The following is a 21316-nucleotide window of genomic DNA, read 5'->3' on the forward strand; positions in this document are numbered from 1 at the left end:
AGACGGAGAGTGAGCTAGATACAGTGGGGTAGGGAGGACAGTGCATGGTATGAAGGGATTGGGAGAAAATTTCCTAGGTATGGTCAATTTTTTCTTTGAAATAATTGGCCAGATTGTCAGCGATGAAGTCAGTGGTTGGGGCCTGAACTCTTGGATTGAGGAGGGAATGAAAAGTGTCAAAGATACGTTGGATAGTGAGGTAAGGAGGGGGTTGAAATCGATTTGGTTGTAGAAGTGAAAAGCAGAGTTGCATGTTTTATGCATAAACTTATCATTTATTGAATTTTCGGCCAGATTGGATTTTCTCCACAGACGTTAAGCGCACCTGGATGCCCACTGTAGGAAGCGTGTTTGCAGCATGTCCTAGGATTGTTGCCATCTGTGCTGAGCTGTTCTATGTGTATGGGATGCAGTTGCATCGAGGGCACTCTGCAATGTACCATTATAATGTTTCAGTGCAAAGTCAGGACATGAGAGCGAGGAGATTGGGGCCAATGAGGACTGCAAATTCTTCATAAATTTCTGCGTGTTAATGGCACATTTATTTGTGTAAGTTTGGAAAGTGGTGTTGTCCAGGGCAGGGTGACAGCTCTTGACAGAGAATGAAAGAAGGTTGTGGTCAAAGAGCAGGAGAAAAAGTTAGTAAATTCATACATTGAGCAGAGATGGGAGAAGACCAGGTCTATCGGATTTCCATCTTCATGGAAGGAGATAGTAAGCTGTGAAAGGCTGAAGGATGAGGTTAAAGATAAAAGGTGAGTGGCAGAGGGGATCACCAATTTGGGAATTTTAAAGTCTAACATGATGAGAGTGGGGATGTCACAGGATAGAAAATGTGGAAGCCAGGTGGCAAAGTGATCCAGAATCTGATAGGATGGGACCGGAGGACAATACACCACCGCCAATTGCAGGGCGGCAGTAGAATTTGCCAGTATGGACCTTAAAAGAAGGGAAGATAAGTGAGGGTACCGGGGGAATAACCTGAAAAGTACTTTTGGTTGATAGAAGCAGACCAACACCTCCACTTGGTCTGTTGTCAGATCTCTGGGTATGGACTACCATATAAGAGAGCAGCAGTGATCCAGGTTTCAGTAAGAGCCAAAAGGTTAAGAGAATCAAAAAGGAAGAAGTCATGTATGTAGGAGAGTTTGCAACATTCTGTGCATGAATTCCATAGGGCACAGTTAAAAAAGACAAAAAGTATGGAAGAAATATCAATGAGATTTGCAGCAATTCTGAATGCAGTGGGGGAGAAGTTCTACATACTGATACAAGAAGGGACGGTGTTGGGAGAGATATCTACTGCGACTAGCTTAAGGAGGATAAAAAGAGTGAGGGAATGGTTAAGTGATTTGTGAGACTGTAATGTTGTATGGTTGGAGTGAATGGATCTGTGCAGTTTAAGATTGTAAAAAGAGAATTAGAGCTGTACATAGGAGAGGAGCTGATATGGACGGAGTGCAAAAAGTTTGTGCAAGGATGATGGATGGGAGTGAATGTAGCAGCCAGGATACAAAGATACATATACATACGGTGAATAATTGTTGCAATCCAAATGTTCTGAAAGTAGGTTTCTTTGAATGTCTTACCTATTTCCTGCCCTGTCTAACTACCATATATAACTGTTAGGTACTTGGAAGAAAATGCACTTGGAATGAAATGTGCATAAATGCCCCTTAAATGCTTCCCAAAAGCTCTGTCTGAATATATCAGAGGTATGTTCTTCAATCTATCACTAATTGGACTCGTTAACAATCAATCAACTAACATAAGACAGCAGAAGACACTAAATGTAGAGCTAAGGCTACTTTCACACTAGCGTCAGGCTCGGCCCGTCGCAGTGCGTCGGGCCGAGGTTACCGACGCTAGCAGTGAATGCACCACACAACGGGGGCAGCGGATGCATTTTTCCAGCGCATCCGCTGCCCCATTGTGAGGTGCGGGGAGGTGGGGGAGGAGTTCCGGCCGCAATGGCGGACCGTCGGAAGCAAAAAACGTTACATGTAACGTTTTTTGCTCCCAGCGGTCCGCCACAACACGGCGCAACCGTCGCATGACGGTTGCGACGTGTGTCAATGCGTCTCAATGCGTCGCTGATGTTAGTCTATGGGGAAAAAACGCATCCTGCAGACAACTTTGCAGGATGCGTTTTTCCCCCTAAACGACGCATTGCGACTTATTGAAAAAAACGCTAGTGTGAAAGTAGCCTTAAAAAACAAGTTTGAAGGATGACATGGATCACAAGAAGACTCGCTACACTCATCAGGAGGGCGTTAAACTAGAAGAAGAGGGGACGGGAAGAAAAACATTAGACTCGAACAAAGACGACCCAGGAAAACATACTCAGAAGGGAGGTAAGAACATTTCTAAAACAATCCACAGCGAGGAGATTGGAACAAAACAAAATCCTCTAAACTGCATACTCGCAAACGCCAGAAGCCTGACAAACAAGATGGAAGAACTAGAAGCAGAAATATCTACAGGTAACTTTGACATAGTGGGAATAACCGAGACATGGTTAGATGAAAGCTATGACTGGGCAGTTAACTTACAGGGTTACAGTCTGTTTAGAAAGGATCGTAAAAATCGGAGAGGAGGAGGGGTTTGTCTCTATGTAAAGTCTTGTCTAAAGTCCACTTTAAGGGAGGATATTAGCGAAGGGAATGAGGATGTCGAGTCCATATGGGTCGAAATTCATGGAGGGAAAAATGGTAACAAAATTCTCATTGGGGTCTGTTACAAACCCCCAAATATAACAGAAACCATGGAAAGTCTACTTCTAAAGCAGATAGATGAAGCTGCAACCCATAATGAGGTCCTGGTTATGGGGGACTTTAACTACCCGGATATTAACTGGGAAACAGAAACCTGTGAAACCCATAAAGGCAACAGGTTTCTGCTAATAACCAAGAAAAATTATCTTTCACAATTGGTGCAGAATCCAACCAGAGGAGCAGCACTTTTAGACCTAATACTATCTAATAGACCTGACAGAATAACAAATCTGCAGGTGGTTGGGCATTTAGGAAATAGCGACCACAATATTGTGCAGTTTCACCTGTCTTTCACTAGGGGGACTTGTCAGGGAGTCACAAAAACATTGAACTTTAGGAAGGCAAAGTTTGAACAGCTTAGAGATGCCCTTAATCTGGTAGACTGGGACAATATCCTCAGAAATGAGAATACAGATAATAAATGGGAAATGTTTAAGAACATCCTAAATAGGCAGTGTAAGCGGTTTGTACCTTGTGGGAATAAAAGGACTAGAAATAGGAAAAACCCAATGTGGCTAAACAAAGAAGTAAGACAGGCAATTAACAGTAAAAAGAAAGCATTTGCACTACTAAAGCAGGATGGCACCATTGAAGCTCTAAAAAACTATAGGGAGAAAAATACTTTATCTAAAAAACTAATTAAAGCTGCCAAAAAGGAAACAGAGAAGCACATTGCTAAGGAGAGTAAAACTAATCCCAAACTGTTCTTCAACTATATCAATAGTAAAAGAATAAAAACTGAAAATGTAGGCCCCTTAAAAAATAGTGAGGAAAGAATGGTTGTAGATGACGAGGAAAAAGCTAACATATTAAACACCTTCTTCTCCACGGTATTCACGGTGGAAAATGAAATGCTAGGTGAAATCCCAAGAAACAATGAAAACCCTATATTAAGGGTCACCAATCTAACCCAAGAAGAGGTGCGAAACCGGCTAAATAAGATTAAAATAGATAAATCTCCGGGTCCGGATGGCATACACCCACGAGTACTAAGAGAACTAAGTAATGTAATAGATAAACCATTATTTCTTATTTTTAGTGACTCTATAGCAACAGGGTCTGTTCCGCAGGACTGGCGCATAGCAAATGTGGTGCCAATATTCAAAAAGGGCTCTAAAAGTGAACCTGGAAATTATAGGCCAGTAAGTCTAACCTCTATTGTTGGTAAAATATTTGAAGGGTTTCTGAGGGATGTTATTCTGGATTATCTCAATGAGAATAACTGTGTAACTCCATATCAGCATGGGTTTATGAGAAATCGCTCCTGTCAAACCAATCTAATCAGTTTTTATGAAGAGGTAAGCTATAGACTGGACCACGGTGAGTCATTGGACGTGGTATATCTCGATTTTTCCAAAGCGTTTGATACCGTGCCGCACAAGAGGTTGGTACACAAAATGAGAATGCTTGGTCTGGGGGAAAATGTGTGTAAATGGGTTAGTAACTGGCTTAGTGATAGAAAGCAGAGGGTGGTTATAAATGGTATAGTCTCTAACTGGGTCGCTGTGACCAGTGGGGTACCGCAGGGGTCAGTATTGGGACCTGTTCTCTTCAACATATTCATTAATGATCTGGTAGAAGGTTTACACAGTAAAATATCGATATTTGCAGATGATACAAAACTATGTAAAGCAGTTAATACAAGAGAAGATAGTATTCTGCTACAGATGGATCTGGATAAGTTGGAAACTTGGGCTGAAAGGTGGCAGATGAGGTTTAACAATGATAAATGTAAGGTTATACACATGGGAAGAGGGAATCAATATCACCATTACACACTGAACGGGAAACCACTGGGTAAATCTGACAGGGAGAAGGACTTGGGGATCCTAGTTAATGATAAACTTACCTGGAGCAGCCAGTGCCAGGCAGCAGCTGCCAAGGCAAACAGGATCATGGGGTGCATTAAAAGAGGTCTGGATACACATGATGAGAGCATTATACTGCCTCTGTACAAATCCCTAGTTAGACCGCACATGGAGTACTGTGTCCAGTTTTGGGCACCGGTGCTCAGGAAGGATATAATGGAACTAGAGAGAGTACAAAGGAGGGCAACAAAATTAATAAAGGGGATGGGAGAACTACAATACCCAGATAGATTAGCGAAATTAGGATTATTTAGTCTAGAAAAAAGACGACTGAGGGGCGATCTAATAACCATGTATAAGTATATAAGGGGACAATACAAATATCTCGCTGAGGATCTGTTTATACCAAGGAAGGTGACGGGCACAAGGGGGCATTCTTTGCGTCTGGAGGAGAGAAGGTTTTTCCACCAACATAGAAGAGGATTCTTTACTGTTAGGGCAGTGAGAATCTGGAATTGCTTGCCTGAGGAGGTGGTGATGGCGAACTCAGTCGAGGGGTTCAAGAGAGGCCTGGATGTCTTCCTGGAGCAGAACAATATTGTATCATACAATTATTAGGTTCTGTAGAAGGACGTAGATCTGGGGATTTATTATGATGGAATATAGGCTGAACTGGATGGACAAATGTCTTTTTTCGGCCTTACTAACTATGTTACTATGTTACTATGTTACAAAACTCTGAGCTAGTGGAATGACCTTACAGCATCATGGATCAGCTCAGTAAGATGAATGAAATATATACCAATAAAACATCCTTGCAGAGATAGAAATGAAGGTTGTAGCATATATGCAGCAGATGAAGGAGATATATACCTGTATGAAAAGAAGAGAGGAGTGTTAGATTCACGCCATGTACAACTGCCAGGCACTTAGAATAAAATGTGCATAAATGCTCCTTGCATCAAGTGTTTTGCTCAGGACAAACAGCAACCATGATCTACATCATCACATTAAGGATGATTACAGGAGAGAATGCACACATATACAACCAAAGGAGGTTAGTTATGAGCTAATCTGCCCAAATTTGAATTTGGCCAGTAAATTTGATTCACATGGAATTTATTAGATGTGAAACGAATACACATACTGTATACAGAGTGATTCAGTCGCTACTCTACCCAGTAAAACTGCTGTAACTTCTGAAGGAGGCAATCTATCATACTGAAATTTGGACTGATGTTTTAAAACAGGTGTTGAAAATGTCCATCTTTCTCATCCAAGCACGCATGCATGCACCATTCCATACTGTTGAATGTATTCCCCAGTACGTCTGGAGTCACAGCACAAATTTCTCACTGTATGTTCTCTCAGAGTGCTTGTAATGTTTGTGGTTTGTTACTGTACACCTATCCCATCAAATGGCCACCAAGGAAAACATGTGGTGGTGTCACATAAGTACAGTGACTTCGTACAGGCAAACACGACCTTTCATGGCCACTGTCATGTGTAATACGACATGCTTGTCTCTCGGAAAGCATGTGCAACTAGTTTTGTGACAATGCCCGAAGTCGCTGTTTCACATCTTGAATTGTTTCCTCAGTTTCCTTGTTTCCTCAGACATTTTCGAACGTCCTCCATCATATCTACCTTTAATGTTTCTCTACGTTCCAGCTTATTCATCCATGACAGAATACACTGTTTGAACAGTGGATTTTGACCTTCAAACTTCTCTAGAAACTCACGATGGCACCTCTTTAAAGACTCAGTTTTCCAATAAGTTTCCACAATGAAAACACTCTCCTCCTAATTTGCTAGCTTCCTGCCGAAAACAGAAGCTGATGTGAGCTGTAATAACACCTTAGATACTTTCCAATATTTCTTGTGTACAGATCTACCAAATTTGAGTATGGGATGAGCAAAGTTTTTAAAGTGTGCCCGCTCTGCCTCATAGCAGCCACAGAGATGAGTTTTACAGTGGAGTGTGCACAGAACTCTAGCTGTGTCTATGAGAACAGTGTGCAAATGTAATTTTCCCGGAACCACTCCTGCACAGCGCGAATCCCTCCTGCACAGCATGAATCACTGGAAAATGGAAAAAGTTTTCCATCTTCATCTTTCTGACTTTCCATGAAAATCGGATCACACTTGGATGTCATCTGAGTGTGGTCCAATTTTGTCATGGACCCGAGGATCTGTGAAAACCATGGAGAGCACTCGTATTAGAAAATCGGACATGTGATTGAGTCGTAACAGTGAGAGTGAACGCGTTGTACTTACTCCATTCTTGGAGTCATGAATAAACTATACTTAAACTAAATTATCATCAATGCATGATTAGACATTATTAGTGCCCAGGTTCTCATCCTAGATGACATTTCCTTGGCTTTTGCCTAACCAGAACTTTCTGTACAACATGTAGTAAATGCTTGGCACACCCTGTGCAGACGTTAAGTGTTATAATTGATTGTTCCACTTGACAAGCAGACCTCTGACATGCCAAGAAGTTATTAATTCTACAGTACAGGCCCATTATGGTCTGAATTCTTAAGTCAATAATATAAATCAAACAATGGCTTTGTGCGCTGAGATTCCTTGGCATACAGTAGCACAAGTAAGCCGTATATGTCTTAGGGTGGTCATAGACAGAAGCATAATGATCGCGGCCACACAGAGTGCAAGTCCAAGGACGCAGATTCAGATGAAATGTATTGCATCACAGAGACTCACTGGCTCCATACACTGCAAAACATGCTGCTGGCCAATCAGAGGTCAGCAGCTGATGTCGACGCGCAAGTCAATGGTGGCAAACGGTAGTGATATTATATGCTGTCCTTCGTTTGCAAAGGGACTAAGTCCTGCTTTTCCACTTCTGAGCATGCCCAAAGGAAGACTTCTCATTGGAGGTCGGGGGTCACATGCTCAGGTCCTGTAGCAACTCCCATTGGTCCTCCAGGAAGATCCTGAAGTTGCTGCAACTATAAAAGGTTCACGTGGCCGCACGGCCATGCGCTAGTATCATTTGTGTATGTGCTTGTCGCCAGTTGATACACTACCAATCTCTCTACATGTGGTGTGCGTTCGTCTAGCTTTGGGAATACTCTCTGGCAGGCAGATAGCGTTAGTGGGGGGCAATTAGCTGCTTGGCTTAGCATCAGGTTCCTTCCTGTGTGCGGTTAGCATGGAAGAGTTCCTGAGCAAGCATAACCCTAGTTAGGGCATTATTCCCACGTGGAATATTACAACTCTGTGTAGCAACAGGGTTTGTTCACATTCAGACCGAGTGACAGTACTCGTGTCTATACCACCAAATAGTGCCACCATCTATTAGCAGCAGGTCTCACTCCTGCATGGTGAACCTCGGACTGCGAACGCACCTATGCTACTCTAATTATTCGGTGCGTTCCACCAGCCCTAACATAACATAAGTCCCGGGCCGCTCGAGAACCCGTGGTCTGTAATGTCTCCCAGCAGTTAGGACATTATGCCAATAAATGTCCCCAGCGATCGGGAAAACGATTGCGTCTAGTAACCGTAGGAGGAGGTGATTCACTAAACACAGCAACGTTTTCCTCTAAACTGTCTTTTAAGGGGACAATTACCATAGGCCCATCCACTCTTTCGGTAGAGCTTTGGTGGATTTTGGGGCGGAGGGCAATTTTATGTCTTCTGCCTTTGCCCAACATCACACAGTACCCCTGGTGATGCTCGCCAAACCAGTAACCGTACGAGTGGGGAATGGGTTGACACTGCCCTTACAGATTACTCACAGTCACTGGACCATCCCATTTACCCTATCCATGTCCCCATCTCATCAGAAGATTATATCCTTACTTGTCATTCCTGACGGAATTGATGAGGTCCTGTTAGGGATACCTTGGTTACGGTATCACTCCCCTCATATTGAGTGGTCCACAGGTAGAGTTTTGGGTTGGAGTAAATCTTGTGAGGATAGATGTCAGAGGGAATGCGTTCAGGTTGCTACTACAGAGGTACCCGCAGATCTTTCGTCTCTCCAAAGCATTATTGGTCCTTTGCGGGCGTGTTCTCCAAGAGGGCTGCGGAGACCCTTCCGCCTCACTGCTCCTATGACTGTCCTACTGACCTCTTGCCTGGTGCTGAGCCTCCCCGGGGTTGAGTCTACCCGTTATCTCTCCCGGAAGGAAGTCAGTGTCACCTGCAGGAGCTGGGTTCTTCTTCGTGTAGAAGAAGAACGGGGAACTACGTCCATGCCTAGACTACAGGGGTCATTACGCCATCGCCGTTAAGAATAAGTACCCACTGCCCCTGATATCTGAGCTCTTTGATAGGCTTCGGAGAGCAAGGATATTTACTAAATTAGATCTGCTGGGTGCCTACAACCTGATTTGCATCCGTGAGGGGGACGAATGGAAGACGGCTTTTAACACCAGGGATGGGAACTATGAATAACTAGTGATGCTCTTTGGACTCTGTAATGCCCCAGCCATTTTCCAAGACTTTGTAAATGATATCTTCCGGGATATGCTCTCCACCTCGGTCATAGTCTATCTGGATGATATTCTTATCTTCTCTCCAGATATTGACTCCCACCGGAGAGATGTTTGCAAAGTCTTCGACATCTTAGAGGCAAATTCCCTTTACGCCAAGTTGGAGAAATGTGTGTTTGAGCAGGAGTCCTTACCTTTCCTTGGCTATATCATCTCCGCCCAGGGTTTGGCTATGGATCCTGCCAAACTACAGGCTGTGATGGACTGGCAAGAACCCCATTCTCTTAAAGCAGTGCAGCGCTTTATGGGGTTCATTAACCATTATCGCAAGTTCATCCATCATTTCTCAACTTTGGTAGCTCCTTTGGTAGCCCTCACCAAGAAGGCAGTAAATCCCAAATTGTGGTCGGAGGAGGTCTCCAAGGCCTTTACTTCTATTAAGTCTCATTTTGCCAGCGCTCCCATCCTACGTAGCCCCGATTTAGGTAAGCCGTTTATAATGGAGGTGGATGCCTCATCCATTGGTGCTGGAGCAGTCTTCTTCCAAAAGGATGCTCAAGGTCGGAAGCATCCTTGCATCTTCTTCTCCAAGACCTTCACACCATCGGAGAGGAATTATTCCATCGGGGACAGGGAGTTGCTAGCCATGAAGTTGGCTTTCTCAGAGTAGAGACACCTCCTGAAAGGGGCTCGCTTTCCCTTTCAAGTTTTTATAGACCACAAAAATTTGGTGTATATTCAGACTGCACAGCAACTAAATTCTCTCCAGGCTAGATGGTCCCTGTTCTTTTCCTGGTTCCATTTCACCCTCCATTTTCTTTCTGGGGAGAAGAACATTCGTGCCGATGCTCTCTCTCGCTCCGTGGTGTCATCTGAGGAGGAGAAGGAGGAGCCTCAAATTATTGTCTCTTCTGAGAGTCTGAGAACTGTGGCTCCAGTTTCGCTAGAGTCTGTGCCCCCGGGCAAGACTTTTGTACCATCAAATTTGCAGTGTGTTTTTCTAGCTTTGGGAATACTCTCAGGCAGGCAGTTAGCATCAGTGGAGGCATATAGCTGCTTGGTTTAACATTAGGTTCCTTCCTGTGTGCGGTTAGCATGGAAGAATTCTTGAGCAAGCACAACCCTAGTTAGGGCATTATTCCCATGTGGAATCTTACAACAGGGTTTGTTCTTATTCAGACCGAGTGACAGTACTCATGTCTATACCGCCTAATTGTGTCGCCTTCTATTAGCAGCTGGTCTCATCCCTGCATGGTGGACCCCGGGCTGTGAACTCACCTATGCTACTCTACTAATTACTCGGTGCGTTCCGCCAGCCCTAACAAGTATGCTCTGGAGTCTACAGAGCATACTAACCATGGGGTGGAAATAATCTTTTTGCTCAGCTGTCTCACTGCCTGAGGTCAGTCCCATCCTACATGCATCTGGTCCTTGGTGAATCCTCTTCTCTGTCTAGACTAGATGGAAGTTGTGTCATCATGATTCATGTTGTGACATCTGATGTCTACTCTCTGCCGGAACCCATGAAATGAAGTTGTTGGAAAACTTGAAGAAGACACACAGAGTACTGAATGATGGCCGGAGGCAAATTTGACATCAGCAATTCACCTTGAAAAGGTTCACTCATCTCTAATTTGTGGTCTTTATACTTAATACTACAACTCTTGGCAAAAATTATGGAATCACTGGCCTTGGAGGATGTTCATTCAGTTGTTTAATTTTGTAGAAAAAAAGCAGATCACAGACATGGCACAAAACTAGAGAGATGTCAATTGAAACAAAGGAGAGGATTATCAAACTCTTAAAAAGAGGGTAAATCATCACGCAAGGTTGCAAAAGATGTTGGTTGTTCAACGGCAGCTGTGTCTTAAATCGGGACCAAATACAAAAAACATGGGAAGGTTGTTAAAGGCAAAGATACTGGTAGACCAAGGAAGATATCAAAGCGTCAAGGCCAGAATTTTAAAGCAATATGTATCAAAACAGGAAATGCACAACAAAACAAATGAGGAATGAATGGGTGGAAACTGGAGTCAACGTCTGTTACCGAACTGGAAGAAATCACCTAAAGGAAATGGGACTTACATACAGAAAAGCTAAACAAAAGCCACCATTAACACCTAAACAGAAAAAAACAAGGTTACAATGGGCTAAGGAAAAGTAATTGTGGACTGTGGATGACTGGATGAAAGTCATATTCAGTGATGAATTGCGAATCTGTATTGGGCAAGGTCATGATGCTGGAACTTTTGTTTGGTGCCATTCCAATGAGATTTATAAAGATGACTGCCTTAAAAGAACATGCAAATTTCCACAGTCATTGATGATATGGGGCTGCATGTCAGGTAAAGGCACTGGGGAGATGACTGTCATTACATCTTCAATAAATGCACAGGTTTATGTTGATATTTTGGACACTTTTCTTATCCCATCAATTTAAAGCATGTTTGGGGGTTATGAAATCATTTTTCAAGATGATAATGCATATTGCTATAGAGCAAAAACTTTGAAAACATTCCTTGAAAATAGACACATAAGGTCAATGTCATGGCCTGCAAATAGTCCGGATCTCAATCCAATTGAAAATCTTTGGTGGAAGTTGAAGAAAATGGTCCATGATGAGGCTCCAACCTGCAAAGCTGATCTGCAACAGCAATCAGAGGAAGTTGGAGCCAGATTGATGAAGAGTCCTGTGTGACCCTCTTTAAGTCCATGCCTCAGAGACTGCAAGCTGTTAGAAAAGCCAGAGGTGGTGCAACAAAATACTAGTGATGTTTTGGACTGTTTTTTGTTTGTTTGTTTTTCATGATTCCTAAATTTTTTCCTCAGAATTGAGTGAATCCATATTTTTTTCCCTATGCTTGGTTTAAAAAAGTAACCATTACTGATTACCTCATTTTTTCTTCTTGATTTCTTTTAGTGTTTCTTAAAGCCAGAAAGTTGCCATTTGAAATGACTTTAGTTTTGTGCCATGTCTGTGATCTGCTTTTTTTCTACAAAATAAAACAACTGAATGAAAATCCTCCAAGGTGGGTGATTCCATACTTTTTGCCAGGAGTTGTACAAACTGTGACATCTAAGTCTAATTGCGATTTGACCATTTGTGCAGGTCCCATTGAATGACTACTAGATTGCATTCATTGATGAGAATGGGTCCCCTTTGATAAACTAATTGCTTTGGGTGACTGATAGCCATACTACCTATATACCTATGTTGGATACATGTGCTACTTTTCCACGTGTAAGTCAGTGTCAACATGAAGGTTGACTAAAGCCTCCCACACAACTGAAATAAATATAGGCTGATGGCTGAATTCTCTGAATCCACTATATCCTCAGCTTTTAAAGGATCAGGCCACTGAATTGAATCTGTCTGATCTGTCTCTCCTACAACATCATCTCTCAGAGGACACCGCTTGTATGGAATACCCCATGCACAATAGTTGATTGACTAATCGTGCTAGGATCAGGGGATTTGGCAAGCTTTCTACCCCCTGCGATATCCGAGGTATTTGTACAGTGGATGTGTGAACTAACAATATTGAGCGGGCTCAATGCAGCGTGGTTGGCGGCTATATAATGCAGAGAGTAATTGCAGTGGTGGTAATAGCTTAACCTCTTAGATGGTGCTGTCAATTGAAAGAATGGCACTCAGTAGGTAAGGAATAGTGGAAGTTTGTTTCTGATGATAAGTATACAGTACACTGCAATACAATAGTATAACAGGCTATTGTATGGGTGATGAGCCATTTGCAGGTTCAAGTTCTCTAAGGGGATTAATAAAAATAATAACATAAAAAAAGTTTAAAAAAAACAACAAATCTGAAAGTTTAACTCACACTGTTTTCCCTCATGAAACAAATAGTGAAATTAAAAATAATGCAACAATTTATGACTTAATGCAACTATTTTCACAAGAAAAAAAATCATAGTTATGGCTTTCAATATATGGAGATTAACGTCAATTTTCTTTTACTTTTAAGATGCTAGACTCTCATTTTCCAATAGAACTCAGTTACTAGGTACATTTAATAGTAAAATGTATAATGTAATTCAAAATTGCCTCTCATCCTTAAAAAAAAAGAATAAAACGATCTTATACAGCTATTATAGGAAATCTAAATATATTAAGGCTCATGGAAGAAGAGTGAGAAAATCACAAAAGTGCAAAAACGAAAAATTGTCTAATACTAAAGTGATTAATATATATTGAGGCTTCATAGAGAGACCAATGTAAGTCTACTCTTATTTTTAGTAGCAGTGTGAAATTTAGATTGAATCCTCCCTTTTAGGAAAATACTACAATCTGATCCATATTACGAGTAACAAATGTCTAATGACTGGAGAGGTGGGAACTTCCCTTCCTACACATACAGTATCAATAAATGTAGAATATAGATGTCCCTCTAACGCATAGTGGAAGTCTTGTCTAAAGTCATAAAATGTTTGACATTGGATCTTTAAGTGATTTTCGACCTTGTAGCAGTCCACACATTTTAAACATATTGCAATCCAGTTTGAATATTTTTCCTTTAAGAAGCTCTGAAATATTAAATTTCTTCCTTCTCAGAATGTGAATTCAAAGAAGTCATGGAGAATACTGTATTACTCCTCCTCACGCATGTTAGATCTCATAGCCGATCAGGTGCGAAAATCTATTATTCTTCATCTCAGCATCTCTTCTTACTGTATTCAGTTTTTATAGTTCATTGAATAGAATGTTAATCTTAAAAATCCTAATTCTAAGAATTCTTATATTAGGGGAAATGCCTGAAATGTTAGAGGAGGCCATTGTCTCCACGATCCGATGGAAATTTACTGTTAATACCATGTTAGAAACATGCTAAAATGGTATTCCAGCCATAAACATTTGTCACGTACCTACTTATAGATGATAACTGTTAAATCAGTGGGGTCCGACTAGCTTCTAACTGGGAGACGGTAGGATGGGGAGAAGAAGGGATGGACATCATTTTTAGTTCCAGTCATGAGAATCCATTGTTGTAGTATTTTTTGTCTACCCAGTGGATAGATGCTTAAATCTTCTGGCTATTACCCACCTTCAAAGCAAATTTCACACCACCATATGAAAATAAAATCATTCAATTTTCAAACAGATGACTTTGCATCTGTATTGTCATCCATATGGTATCCATATAGCAAACAAAAGATTTCAGTTGGAAGTGGGCTGTTCAGCAGACACGAAAAACTGATGTGGTCACTGGACCTGGGTTCTACAAACGTATTCACTCATCTCTAATGCCAATGTATACTCCAGCTAGAGATATATCTAATGCCGAGAGGACTGTTGGCAATCGTCATCACGAGGCAAAAAGTTAGAATCAGCTGGTTTCTACTAGACAAAGGCGGCCATGACATTACGAGAGGAATTTCGTATCTTGTATTTGGATTGCCTGCAAGGGCCGTAGGGTACTCAGTATAAGGTCCGATTCCTAAAGGGGCTGTCACACTGGCTGCGGTAGGGATTGTCAATGTGGCACCCCTAGGGGTATTTGCCACAAAAATAGTTACTGACAGTAAATACAAATACTAAAATAGCAAGACTGCACTACCACCTCCGGCCAGAAGGGGGAGCTCCAGAGACTCCCCTTGATCCATTCTGGTCTGAGAGAAGAAATGGCAGTTGGGCTAAGGAGCTGAAAGTGAGAGGTCATACAGCTGAATTTCTAACAGCCCTATGACGGTTTCCAGGCCCAAATCACCGGCCTGAGGAGAAGAGGGACAGAGAAAAGGGACATTGTGAGAACCGGGTAGCATTAATCACTACCCAGAACAGGCGCAAAGACGGATACCGGATCCGTGGCTGTATTCATTACATATAATACAGCAACCGGAAAAACGTGAGGTGATATCAGCTTCACTAGGGTCGGACGCAGCAACAGACACAGAGTTCAGCGGTACTCCCGGAGGGGGTAAGCCGATAAAAGGACTCGGGTTGCCCGTCGAACCAGGACCCGGAGGGGACAGATTGGGCCGGCAGCCAGTTCACATACAGCAGCAGGGCCACACAGAAACTGCGTACAATAAGAGGCGAAGACCCCGGCAGGGTCAAAGTAACTCAGAGTTCCCATACAGACTCCGGTGACAGGACTGGTTGTAAATCCTTTTTTGTTAAAGTAAACTGGTTAAACGTTTCAGTGCCTCAGTCTTTCATTTGGACAATAGCCATCTATCCAGGATCGGGATCATCGCCGCTGGGAGAACCTGCTGCTGATCAAGTAAGTGCCTGTCCCCTCACGATACCCCTTAGACTGTGCATTGCCTGAGGCCACAGCACCGGGTCAAGCCACCCGTGACATCCCCCTCAAGAGACAGACCCCATTGGTCCGGTGCTGGGTATCCCGGTCTCTTGGGCGTCACAATTGGCGTCACGAACAGGATCTAGCCAGCCCGTATACCGGGTATTGTGTGCCGTGATTGGAGCCCAAAACTGTGAAAACTTGGATGAAAAACCTTGAAAATTGACTTTATTAAAGAAAAATCCATTCCCCATTGAAAACTATTGAAAGTGACTTTTCCCCATTGGTTATAATGGAGTAAAGATGGCCGCCATCCCCTGAGGTAATCACCTCATAACCGTTAGGCACGAGACTGTTAATTGAGCTATGCCATCACCTGAACCCCAGTCTGACTGAAAAACTTCAGAATCCGCCATTACAGAGCGCGCGGCGGGCGGGAGCAGCAGGGGGCGTGTCATTGTGGGCGGCACCAAGCTGAGCGCTCTGACGTCAGAGCAAGGGGAAAACCGATCCTGCTGCACAGCGGAACGAATCTACACTATCCCGACGGAAGCGGAGGACCGGAAGGGTCCAGATTAACTAAGGGGGCACAGTATGTCGCAGCACGGAGACGCCGCAGCACCCGGCGACGCTAATGCAGCTGAAAGACAGAGTGTCGATAGAGAGTCCGGTAGCACAGCGGTGCAAGGAGTGGCGCCCATCATGCCGGTGCTGATGCCATATACCCCGGGTGGCCCATGGCTTCCAATGTATGAAGGTGAGCCTAATACCCTTGACGATTTCAGAGAAAAGATGCTGGCCCATTTTGACATGTTCCCCGTGGGTGAAGTTCAGCGTGTTAGTCTCCTGATGATGCAGTTAAGTGGCCATGCTAAGCGAGAAGTCACAGCATGGGCAGCTGATCTAAAAGGCACTGTTGAACGCATATTTGCTGGATTAAAAGCTACATTTGAAACCACTGCCAGCAGCAAAGCTAAAGTACGATTCTTTAATTGCAAACAAAAAGTTAATGAGGGCGTGAGAGACTTTGCCTTAAACCTGCAGGAAGCCCTTAAATCACTTACACTGGCTGAACCCATTTTTAACACCGGAGCGGATAAACTGCTAAGAGATCAATTTATTGAGGGACTCTACACCCCTTCTCACCGGGGGCATGTGAGCATGCTTGTTTTTAAGAACCCTGAATTGACATTTGCCCAATTAAAGGAGAGCGCTATATGTCTCCAGCTGGCAGAGGCACCTCGGGATCAGGAGCCTGTGCAACCCATGGCAGAGGCTCCTCAACAACAGGGAGTGCCAGTGACATCAGCTATGTCTGGGGCCATTGCTAAGCCCCTGGGGCCCAGTACTAATGAGGCTCTTCAACAAAAGCTTGACTCTTTAACTGATATTGTTGCTTCAATGGCTAAAATCATGCAGGAAATGAGAGGACCCAAGATGGAGTTGTCAAACCGTAGAGAAGATGTTCCATGGATGAGACCCCGGAGATACCCGACATGGAGAGGACGACCCCGCGACTGCTACCAACCGGATGGACAGCCCATTTGCCGCCGTTGCCAGCAGCCAGGCCACTTTGCACGAGATTGTGATTTAAACGGGAATCCCCTGGGAATGCGGGCCGCTTCTCAGGAATGAACTTTCAAGGCCCAACACCCTGGCACGACAGGTACATCGGAGGACGACCCATTATCCCTATCGTGCTGGACGGAATGCCCCTCAACGCTTTGCTGGACACAGGTTCCCAGATTTCATCTATACCGTATATCCTTTATAAGAGGTACTGGGCTGATGCAGATATTGATAAAGAGCCCTCTGATGTTGAACTAGGTATATGGGCCAGTAATGGTAAGTTGGTACCGAAACTAGGATTCAGGGAGATGACCATAAAGATTGGTAAAGTAGAATTGAAGAAACAGGGTATAATTGTTGTTGATGTTGACCGGCAGAACTGTGAACCAACTGTATTGATAGGAATGAATGTGTTAGAGAACTGCTTTTCCGAAGTCATTTCTGTCTTACAGCAAATTGCTGAAACTGCCCAATCCTGCCAACAGAGAGTTCTCCGGAGGGAAATAAAAGTATTGATGTTAAGGCAACAGGTAGAAGTTGCAGGTGGAGAAATCGGCAGTGTGAGGGTAAGTGATCCGACATCTATTGTAATCCCACCAAAAACAGAAATGCTGGTATGGTGTAGAGCAGCCATTGGTGCTAAGGGACGAGATTATCAAGCCTTAACAGAACCAGTGTACACCGACAGCAGGCCCACTATACTCACAGCACGAGGGATAGTCGAGGTACACCGAGGACAGGTGCCGGTACGACTTTTTAACTGTGGAGAGGAAGAGGTCACTTTGCCAAGGTATGCTACAGTGGCAAAGCTATATACTGTTGACAACAATGCCATCACAACCATTGAGCCCTTAGAACCAACCTGTCAGGTGGAAGGCAACGGCTCAGATGGAGAATTGGAGGATTGGTGCCAACAGCTACACGTGGGCATAAATTCAACACCTACCCATCAAAAACAAGGGGTGTATAGGCTAGTGACGGAATATGAACAAGTCTTCAGTAAACACCCATTGGACTTCAGACGGATAGAAGGGGTAGAACACACAATCCCCACCGGTGACCATCCCCCAATAAAAGAAAGATATAGACCCATACCGCCCGCTCACTATCAATGTGCAAAAGATATGCTGAGGGAGATGAAACAGGCCGGGGTAATAAGAGACAGCTGTAGCCCCTGGGCGGCCCCTCTGGTGATTGTCAAAAAAAAAGACGGAACCATGAGAATGTGCGTAGACTACCAGCAGATTAATAACATCACCCATAAAGACGCCTACCCTTTGCCTAGGATAGAAGAGTCATAGTAACATAGTAACATAGTAACATAGTTAGTAAGGCCGAAAAAAGACATTTGTCCATCCAGTTCAGCCTATATTCCATCATAATAAATCCCCAGATCTACGTCCTTCTACAGAACCTAATAATTGTATGATACAATATTGTTCTGCTCCAGGAAGACATCCAGGCCTCTCTTGAACCCCTCGACTGAGTTCGCCATCACCACCTCCTCAGGCAAGCAATTCCAGATTCTCACTGCCCCAACAGTAAAGAATCCTCTTCTATGTTGGTGGAAAAACCTTCTCTCCTCCAGACGCAAAGAATGCCCCCTTGTGCCCGTCACCTTCCTTGGTATAAACAGATCCTCAGCGAGATATTTGTATTGTCCCCTTATATACTTATACATGGTTATTAGATCGCCCCTCAGTCGTCTTTTTTCTAGACTAAATAATCCTAATTTCGCTAATCTATCTGGGTATTGTAGTTCTCCCATCCCCTTTATTAATTTTGTTGCCCTCCTTTGTACTCTCTCTAGTTCCATTATATCCTTCCTGAGCACCGGTGCCCAAAACTGGACACAGTACTCCATGTGCGGTCTAACTAGGGATTTGTACAGAGGCAGTATAATGCTCTCATCATGTGTATCCAGACCTCTTTTAATGCACCCCATGATCCTGTTTGCCTTGGCAGCTGCTGCCTGGCACTGGCTGCTCCAGGTAAGTTTATCATTAACTAGGATCCCCAAGTCCTTCTCCCTGTCAGATTTACCCAGTGGTTTCCCGTTCAGTGTGTAATGGTGATATTGATTCCCTCTTCCCATGTGTATAACCTTACATTTATCATTGTTAAACCTCATCTGCCACCTTTCAGCCCAAGTTTCCAACTTATCCAGATCCATCTGTAGCAGAATACTATCTTCTCTTGTATTAACTGCTTTACATAGTTTTGTATCATCTGCAAATATCGATATTTTACTGTGTAAACCTTCTACCAGATCATTAATGAATATGTTGAAGAGAACAGGTCCCAATACTGACCCCTGCGGTACCCCACTGGTCACAGCGACCCAGTTAGAGACTATACCATTTATAACCACCCTCTGCTTTCTATCACTAAGCCAGTTACTAACCCATTTACACACATTTTCCCCCAGACCAAGCATTCTCATTTTGTGTACCAACCTCTTGTGCGGCACGGTATCAAACGCTTTGGAAAAATCGAGATATACCACGTCCAATGACTCAGCGTGGTCCAGCCTATAGCTTACCTCTTCATAAAAACTGATTAGATTGGTTTGACAGGAGCGATTTCTCATAAACCCATGCTGATATGGAGTTAAACAGTTATTCTCATTGAGATAATCCAGAATAACATCCCTCAGAAACCCTTCAAATATTTTACCAACAATAGAGGTTAGACTTACTGGCCTATAATTTCCAGGTTCACTTTTAGAGCCCTTTTTGAATATTGGCACCACATTTGCTATGCGCCAGTCCTGCGGAACAGACCCTGTCGCTATAGAGTCACTAAAAATAAGAAATAATGGTTTATCTATTACATTACTTAGTTCTCTTAGTACTCGTGGGTGTATGCCATCCGGACCCGGAGATTTATCTATTTTAATCTTATTTAGCCGGTTTCGCACCTCTTCTTGGGTTAGATTGGTGACCCTTAATATAGGGTTTTCATTGTTTCTTGGGATTTCACCTAGCATTTCATTTTCCACCGTGAATACCGTGGAGAAGAAGGTGTTTAATATGTTAGCTTTTTCCTCGTCATCTACAACCATTCTTTCCTCACTATTTTTTAAGGGGCCTACATTTTCAGTTTTTATTCTTTTACTATTGATATAGTTGAAGAACAGTTTGGGATTAGTTTTACTCTCCTTAGCAATGTGCTTCTCTGTTTCCTTTTTGGCAGCTTTAATTAGTTTTTTAGATAAAGTATTTTTCTCCCTATAGTTTTTTAGAGCTTCAATGGTGCCATCCTGCTTTAGTAGTGCAAATGCTTTCTTTTTACTGTTAATTGCCTGTCTTACTTCTTTGTTTAGCCACATTGGGTTTTTCCTATTTCTAGTCCTTTTATTCCCACAAGGTATAAACCGCTTACACTGCCTATTTAGGATGTTCTTAAACATTTCCCATTTATTATCTGTATTCTCATTTCTGAGGATATTGTCCCAGTCTACCAGATTAAGGGCATCTCTAAGCTGTTCAAACTTTGCCTTCCTAAAGTTCAATGTTTTTGTGACTCCCTGACAAGTCCCCCTAGTGAAAGACAGGTGAAACTGCACAATATTGTGGTCGCTATTTCCTAAATGCCCAACCACCTGCAGATTTGTTATTCTGTCAGGTCTATTAGATAGTATTAGGTCTAAAAGTGCTGCTCCTCTGGTTGGATTCTGCACCAATTGTGAAAGATAATTTTTCTTGGTTATTAGCAGAAACCTGTTGCCTTTATGGGTTTCACAGGTTTCTGTTTCCCAGTTAATATCCGGGTAGTTAAAGTCCCCCATAACCAGGACCTCATTATGGGTTGCAGCTTCATCTATCTGCTTTAGAAGTAGACTTTCCATGCTTTCTGTTATATTTGGGGGTTTGTAACAGACTCCAATGAGAATTTTGTTACCATTTTTCCCTCCATGAATTTCAACCCATATGGACTCGACATCCTCATTCCCTTCGCTAATATCCTCCCTTAAAGTGGATTTTAGACAAGACTTTACATAGAGACAAACCCCTCCTCCTCTCCGATTTTTACGATCCTTTCTAAACAGACAGTAACCCTGTAAGTTAACTGCCCAGTCATAGCTTTCATCTAACCATGTCTCGGTTATTCCCACTATGTCAAAGTTACCTGTAGATATTTCTGCTTCTAGTTCTTCCATCTTGTTTGTCAGGCTTCTGGCGTTTGCGAGCATGCAGTTTAGAGGATTTTGTTTTGTTCCAATCTCCTCACTGTGGATTGTTTTAGAAATGTTCTTACCTCCCTTCTGAGTATGTTTTCCTGGGTCATCTTTGTTCGAGTCTAATGTTTTTCTTCCCGTCCCCTCTTCTTCTAGTTTAACGCCCTCCTGATGAGTGTAGCGAGTCTTCTGGCGAATGTGTGTTTCCCAGGTTTGTTGAGGTGTAGTCCGTCTCTGGCGAGGAGTCCATCATACCAGT

The sequence above is a fragment of the Ranitomeya imitator genome, chromosome 2 (genome assembly GCF_032444005.1).
Source record: "Ranitomeya imitator isolate aRanImi1 chromosome 2, aRanImi1.pri, whole genome shotgun sequence".
NCBI classification, from domain to species: Eukaryota; Metazoa; Chordata; class Amphibia; order Anura; family Dendrobatidae; genus Ranitomeya; species Ranitomeya imitator.